At 39.3% G+C, this 7,812-nt stretch overlaps 1 non-coding gene across 1 annotated transcript; it reads left to right on the top strand.

The window, feature by feature from the left end:
• Positions 1-2,245: 2,245 nt before the first annotated feature.
• On the top strand, positions 2,246-2,319 carry TRNAV-AAC (transfer RNA valine (anticodon AAC)). Its single transcript has one exon. It is a non-coding gene; the product is annotated as a tRNA-Val (tRNA).
• The last annotated feature ends 5,493 nt before the right edge of the window (positions 2,320-7,812 follow it).

Here is a 7,812-nt window from a genome sequence, read left to right as displayed (position 1 = left end):
TTTGTTCCTAGGAGACCAGCTCCCTGGAACGTCTCCCAGCCCAGCTCCAGTGACTCCCTCCCCAGCTGGCTCCCTTCTAGGGGTCCTCGGGATACTCACTGTGGCCACTTTCCTTCCTATTCCTCAGTCATAGCACCCAGGTGTTTTGCTCTGGATGGACCCCCAAATCTTGGAGACAGGAGGAAATTTTCCTGAGGGTGAGAGCTCGTTCAGACCCTCTTTGATTGTCTGGCCTTTTTGAAGCTGCAGAAAGTACTCTTCCAGCTCCTGATTCTATCTTAAAGAACATACCCTAAGTTCCTCCAAGAATCAGGCTGGACTGTGGCAAGATTTAATTACGTGACTCTGTTAAGTAGTTAGATAAGTGGGGGCACTGGGCAGATAGGTGGAGAGGGAGGATGGTCTGAAAGATGGTAGTGTGCCCACCTTCAGCTTGAAGGGGCTTTACATCCTCTAAATGAGTGCCAGGAAGAAACCAGTTAGAACTTGACAGATGCAACTGCGTGGTAGCACCAAGGTCCTAACCAGATATGACCCAAGGCTCACTGTAATATAATTAGCATTGCGGTTAAGCCCATTCCACCAAGGGTTTTTCTGTGTGCCTCATGGATAAGGACGTGCACAAAAGGGAACGAACATGACTAAGCACTCCAGGGGCAAGAGCTGTTAATCAATCAAGAGACCACCTCTAAGCGAGGTTATAAGAGAAGGGGCAAACAAAGATCATTGCTATCTGCCCTTAGTTCAGCCCACCTCCCATCCTTGGGGCTGTACTTTCCCTTTGTTAGTAAATCCTTCAAAATCTTTTGCTACACAATGCTTTACCTCCTGTCTGAATTCTTATCTTTTGGGTATGACAAGAACTGGGGTCTTCTCCCTTCCTCTTTGGGGTAACAACTCTACCCTGTATCATGGTCTCCACCTTTTCAACAGCCACTCACATCTGGGCACACATTTTCTTCCTGAGAGGGCACTTCCTGCCTTCTAGGTAAGGTATTTCCTTTCTCCCTTTTTTTTTTTTGGGGGGGGGTGGTTCTTTTGTCCATCTGTGTTTGTTATTTTGAAAGCCTGAATTTCAGATCTCCACTTTTTCTATAGGAGAGATACAAAGCTCTCTCGTACACCTGGTTGCTAGGAGTATTGTGTTACACCAAACCTTCTGCTACACTAGCAGTCACTACCTACTCTTCACTCCTCAGAATTGTAGTCACATGCATTTTAGGTTGCTGAGTTATTTTATTTTTTTTTTTATCATGAAAGTCACTGATTGAACTTCCCCCTATGAAGAAGGCACTGGGTAAAAAGACAGAGCATCTAAGGAGATAATAATCTAAAAGGGAGAGAGGAGATGCATGCAGAAAAGTATGAAAAAACAAAGCCAGCATAGGCTGTCTCATATATCAAAGGCTTAATAAAGTTAGTGTAGCTGCTGCTTGGAGGAAAGAGAAGTCAGCAAGGAGAGGAGTGGTTTTGTAATGGAAAAGAACACATCTGACTCCATATTAGGTCTGCTCCTTTGGCTTTAACCCTGTGGCTGTTTTTTTAGGCTTAGTCTTGTTAGTTCTGCACCTTTTGTAAAAAAATGTTGCCTTTAGCTTGAAGTATTCAGGAGAGCCTATTCTCAAGGCTCTGACCTTTAAGAATATTAACACTTTTGCACTTACATAAAGATAGCAAGTTGTAGAATAGAAAATAACCTTTGTTTTGTTGGAGGTTCTACAGGGGCACCATGACCTGACCCACAGGGACAGCTGCAAGAACAAAGAATTCCTACATCAAGAAGTTTGCAACAACCAACCACATACCCTCCCATTGTTAGTATAAAAGGAGCCTGAATTCTTACTTGGGTGAGATGGTTCTCCAAGACATTAGTCTGCCATCCTCTTGGTCTGCTGGCTTTCTGAATAAAGTCGCTATTCCTTGCCCCAACACCTCGTCTCCCAGTACATTGGCCTGTAGTGTGGCGAGGAGAACGAGTTTGGACTTGGTAACAGTTTCTGATGAGTTCTTGGAAAAGTAGGTATTTAACTGAGTTTTGAAGGACAGATAATGCGTAAGTAGGTATACTGAAGGCAGAATGATATTTCAGAACATGGAAATTTGGGGAGAAAATGTGCTGAAAGAAGGAATGTATATGAATGAGAAACAGAATAAGCTGAATTTTGGAATGGATGGAGGATTTGTTTAGCAGGAAATAACACTGATAATACAGGTGGGAGATGAATCATAGAAGACCTCACAAGGGGGAGGGTATAGCTCAAATGGTAGAGTGCATGCTTAACAAGCATGAGGTCCTGGGTTCAACCCCCAGTACCTCCTCTAAGAATAAATAAATACATCTAATTACCTCCCCACCAAAAACAAACAAACAAACAAACACACAAAAAAACTCAAAAAACAAAAATAGTCAAGCAAAACAAATTGAAGACCTCACATTCTAAACATTTTCACTCTTTGGCCAAACTGTGTTCTAGTCAAATGGTGGTCCAGTCCCATGAAATCTTAATAATGATCTTCACAAAATGGTTCCAGAATTTAAATGTTTGAAAAGCACTCTAATACTCTTTTAGTCACAGTGCATTTTAGTGCAGTAAAAGCTCTGAGAAGTGCTGCAATAAAGACATCTGTTAAACACCATTTAACCCAGCATTTCTCAGACTTATTTAACCATGGGACACCTCCACTTTTTTCCCCATGGAATTCTTTTTGCCTTTAACAAAATTACTGTCCTAGGGAACAAAGCTGCTTTAAGCCTTCTATGGATTTGGCAGGAATTTGAGGAAGGCACTATTCCCCTATAAAAATGGGGATCTACAGAGTGAGATGCCACATAATCCTGGGGCCATTTGAGTTTAACAGTCTTTTTTTTTTTTTTTTTTTCAGCATTTTCTTTATAGAACTTAAGACTGTAAATATTAATGAATGAAGATATAGTAAGACAAAACGTTCATGTGCAAAACAATGGATCTAGGTGCTATGGGGAATGCAAATACAAAGAAGAATCCATTACTACCCATAATAAACTTACAAGCATATGAAACTATAAGACAATTTTATAAATAACTATAATGCAAGGAGGAATATAATGTATGAGAATAAAGTTACAACAAAGTGTTGTGGGGGGAAGATGTGGCAGAAGAGATGGAGTTTCTCAAGAAAAGCATTGGGTGGTTTTCTTTCTCCTGGCTTACTTCACTCAGAATGACGATTTCCAGGTCCATCCATGTTGCTGCAATGGCATTATTTTATTCTTTTTTATGGCTGAGTAGTATTCTAATATATATATTAGAATTAGAATTCTAATATATATATACATATATCTCACATCTTCTTTATCCAGTCATCTGTCGATGAACATTTAAGTTGTTGCCACATCTTGGCTATTGTAAATAGTGCTGCTATGAACATTGGGGTGCACGTATCTTTTCAAATTAGAGTTCCCTCTGGATATATGGGATATACGCCCAGGATACCACTTATATGTGGAAATCTTAAAAAAAAAACAACACAAAGTGAACTCATTTGAAGAACAAAAACAGACTCACAGACATAGGAAAAAGACTTACGGTTATTGGGAGGAGGGAGTGGGAAGGGATAAATTGGGAGTTTGAGAGCTGCTGATACTAATTACTATATATAAAATAGATTTAAAAAACAAGACCACTATATAGCACAGGGAACTATATTCGATGCCTCATAATGGCCTATAATGAAAAAGAATATAAAAAGGAATATATGTATGTATATATAGGACTGAAGCATTATGCTGTGCACCAGAAATTGACACAACATTGTAAACTGACTATACTTCAACTAAAAAATAAAAAATAAATTATAAATAAATAAATAAATAAAAGAACAAAAGGGAAGAAAGAATGCACAAGCTGGGAACAAGAATTAGATCAATTCTAATTGGTTAAAAAAAAAATTAAGCATTTGGGATGAGAAATGGCTCAAGGAGGAAGACATACACTGGCGGGAAAGGAGTCAGTGAAGAAACGATCTGATTTTGACCACAAAGTTGGCAAACTTTAAAGGGTTTGAGTTTGACTTACACCATGTTGCCAACATTTACAAATTTGGCAATTTACATAAAATCTGCCTTTTAGTACCTGTTGCAAATAACGCGACTTGGGAACCATAACCTGGAGCTGGGTAGAAACTTCCTCTTTAGGTAGAATATGTGGACTCTAATTTGCTCGTCTCAGCACAATCTGCTGCCTTGGGACCACGTGTCTGGAGCTGTGTATCATCTAGGTGATGGCTGTTTTTCTCACAGTACAGGTAAGAGGAAAGTGACATTTTCTTGGACCCATGTTCCCATCAAAAGTGGAAACATGAGAGAGGAAGATATAGCTCAAGTGGCAGAGCACATGATTAGCATGCATGAGGTCCTGGGTTCAATCCCCAGTAGCTCCTCTAAAAATAAATAAACCTAGTTACCTCCCCCACCTTGCCAAAATTACAAAAAAATTTTTAATACATCCATAAAAGTGGAAGAATGAAAGAGAGAACATGTGGGTCAGAAATTACAAGACTAATGGGCAAGCCTATGTTAGTCGCAGGAGACAAGACTACTCTTACATGTTTGATATATATATGTGTATAAATGCATCTGTTTCAGAAGAATGTGATACAAGTTCACTTTGGTCATTTACGTCATCTGCTTGGCCCCTGTGGGCATTTGAGTCTTGACTCATGCTCTAAGAGAACAAGGAAAGTGCTCTCAGGGAGTCAGAGGGAGGAGAAGACTTCAAAAAAAAAAAAAAAAAAAAAGATCATCCTCGAAAGAAGAAGTGAGTTAAGAGAACTGAAAAGTGGCCGTGGGAGCCCACTGGTAAACTTAATGGTAGGCGTTCCAGTGGGATATGGGGGTGGAAGCCAGTGAGTGAGGAACATGGACAAGAGATGAAGACACTACAATCCATGAGAATTGCTTAATGCAGGGTTGCAGTGGAAGGGTTTTTTTGGCATTTGTTTTGATTGTTTTCAAGGTCAAAGGCCTGCATAAGTCTTCAGGCCACTACTCTTCTTCCTCCCTGTCATTCCCTGCCAAGGGAGCTCATGCACAAGGACTGTGCTCAAACAGGAGAAGTAGCTTTCATTAACCTGAGAGAACTTCCCAAACTTCTTAATGCAGAGCTTAAATAAAAACTATACTATAGAATACAGTCTAGACCTAATGCCAGATTGGAGCTTTCTACTTCTTTCTCCCTGTGACTGTGCCTAGAACACGTGTCAGATTTGAGGATGAGATTTTACCATTGCATTACAAGAAAAAGTGAACTGAAGTTTATCCTCGACTCCAAGAATTAAAAGGAAAAAGTTAGCTGGAGAGTGAAAATCTGCCCTAAAGACCGGCTGCTTTGTCTACCATTGGGAAATGGCCTATGCCAGGCTGCATTTGAGAGATCAGAGAGAAGGGGGCCCGTAGTTTTAAAGAGAAGGAAAAAACAGTCCTCTTACCCATCATTGGAGCTAAAAGGGAAAAAGGAAACAGGAATAAAATGGGAGAGGACTCGAACTCTAAACTTCAATAGTGTCCCTTTACTCACTAGTAAAGCATGGTCCAGTGAATGTTTGGATCTGGGCAGAAGGCTGTGCCCCAGAAAAATAACTTTTATTCAAAGAACATGACACTCTCTGCCCCTCATGACTGTTTGGAATCACCAGTACGTTCATATCAAGAGCAATACACTAAGTGAATAAGCCAGTGCGTAAAGACAGATGTAGCATGATTCCACTTATATGAGGGATCTAAAATAGTCCAATTCGTAGAAGCAAAGATGGGTGGAATGGTGGTTTCCAGGGACTGGGGAGAAGGGAGAAACAGGGAGTTACTAACAAATGGGCATAAAGTTTCAGTTAAGCAAGATGAATGAGCTCCTAAGATCTGCGTTATGACAAACATTGTGCAGCACGATGTATTGTACACTTAAAAATTTAAGAAGATAGATCTTATATTAAGTGTTCTTTCCACAATAAAATTATATAAAATAAAATTTAAAATAAAATAAGATGAGACAGTAAAAAAACAGCTCAGTGTAGTGACGTAAGTGAACCTTCCAAAGCAACTGATTGCAATTCTATGAATTGTGAGCTGTGCAACTTTGCCAAGCACTCTGTCTCTGAACCACCTTACATTCACATTGGAAGAGAATCATGAGGATTAAATTTGACAGTATATGTAATACATTAAATATGTGTCTAGCATGTACTAGATATTCAATAAATTATACACATATGCACATATTTATATGTGATTTTATAAAACTAAAGAGTGGCATTTTCCAAACCATATCCTGTGGAAACCAATTTTGATAAACTTATCTGAAAAAAATTGTTTTCCTATCTGAAAAACAATGTATTTCATTGGGGGAAGAGACTGAAGTTGAGAAAGACTAAACTAAATCAAAGCCCATAATTAATAAATGGCAGAGCTGGAAATTGTCTAGAACTGGGGTTGACAAATTACCATCTGCTGGCCAAATCCTGCCAGCTGTCTGTTTTGTAAATAAAGTCTTACTGAAACAGGTGCCCATTCGTTATTATTGTCTATAGCTAAATATTACTCTCTGATATTTTAAGAGAAAGCTTGCCAACACCTGGTCTAGAATAGACCAGAGTAGGAATGAAGTAAACTTGTGAACAGACTTTGGAATAAGCCCTGTATCAACAATTTTCAGTGAGATTTCAAGTAATTCAACTGTTCTGAACTCCAGCTTCTCACGTGAAAACCCCCAACCTTGAATTTTCACTTGATTAACCATCATGGTACATTTTTAGATGCATATTTGTACACTCAGCAGGTATCTGAGTATTATATCCTTAGGAGCAAAAGATTATACTAAATTGGATTGGTTATACAAATTGGTTTTCAGTTTCTGCTTTACCATTCACTTCTGTAAGTATTTTACAGCTGGCTTATATTCTGAAAGTTCCCTTGGGTACCACAGTTATGTTGAAGATGCTTCCAAACATGGCCATTCTTCATCCTGAGACCCTGTGAGGATTGAACCACCAGCCTTCTTTCTCTGTCTGTTTGTAGCTTTCGCTGAAGACTCTGTATCAGGGAGGGCACAGCGTGATCACAGTGATGCATTATCACAAAGTCAAATCAGATCCGAGACAAATGAAGAGCAAAAGAGATTAATGGACTCACTACTTAGACCACATGATAACCCAGTGATTTGCAGTTTCCATTCAAAGGGGGGAAAAGTCGAGATTGGAAGACTCTGCGTAGCCTTGTGATAATTTTGCTATGGAAAGATTTACTGTTCTGCCTTTTGCCTCTTTTCTGGACAAATGGGATTGCATGTTACATGCTTGATTTAAGACTATTTAAATTTTTCTGAATTTAGTACTATCTCCCCTTCCCTTGCAATTCGTTATAAATAAATTTGCACAAAATCAAGGTCAGGAGCAAATTGATTTAGGTCATTTGTTTCTTTGCAATGAAATAAAACTACTCCTCCTTCACAGAACTTCAGATAAAAGACACCTGTTTCTGATGGGTTTTGCCTAGCTGCCAAACTGGAAAAGAAAAATCGAGTGCCAGCCCCATCATTTACCAACAGTGTGTCCTTAGCCAAGTTACCACGCTTCTCGCAATTTTCTTATAAGATGGAAATAAAAGCAGTAGCTTTCTCACACATTTGCTGTAAGAATTCATGCACTTAACGCATGGGAGGCACTAGCAGAGAGTGAGGGCTCGGTAATTTTAGACCAGGACACGCTTTCTCAATTCTTCAAGACTTGACAGCTGAAATGACTGAAGTAATTTTCTTTTTCATGTAAAATTCAACTGAGAGA

Source organism: Camelus dromedarius, chromosome 11 (assembly GCF_036321535.1).
Source record: "Camelus dromedarius isolate mCamDro1 chromosome 11, mCamDro1.pat, whole genome shotgun sequence".
NCBI classification, from domain to species: Eukaryota; Metazoa; Chordata; class Mammalia; order Artiodactyla; family Camelidae; genus Camelus; species Camelus dromedarius.
Note: the sequence above shows the minus strand (reverse complement) of the source record. Positions and strands in the feature narration are given on the sequence as shown.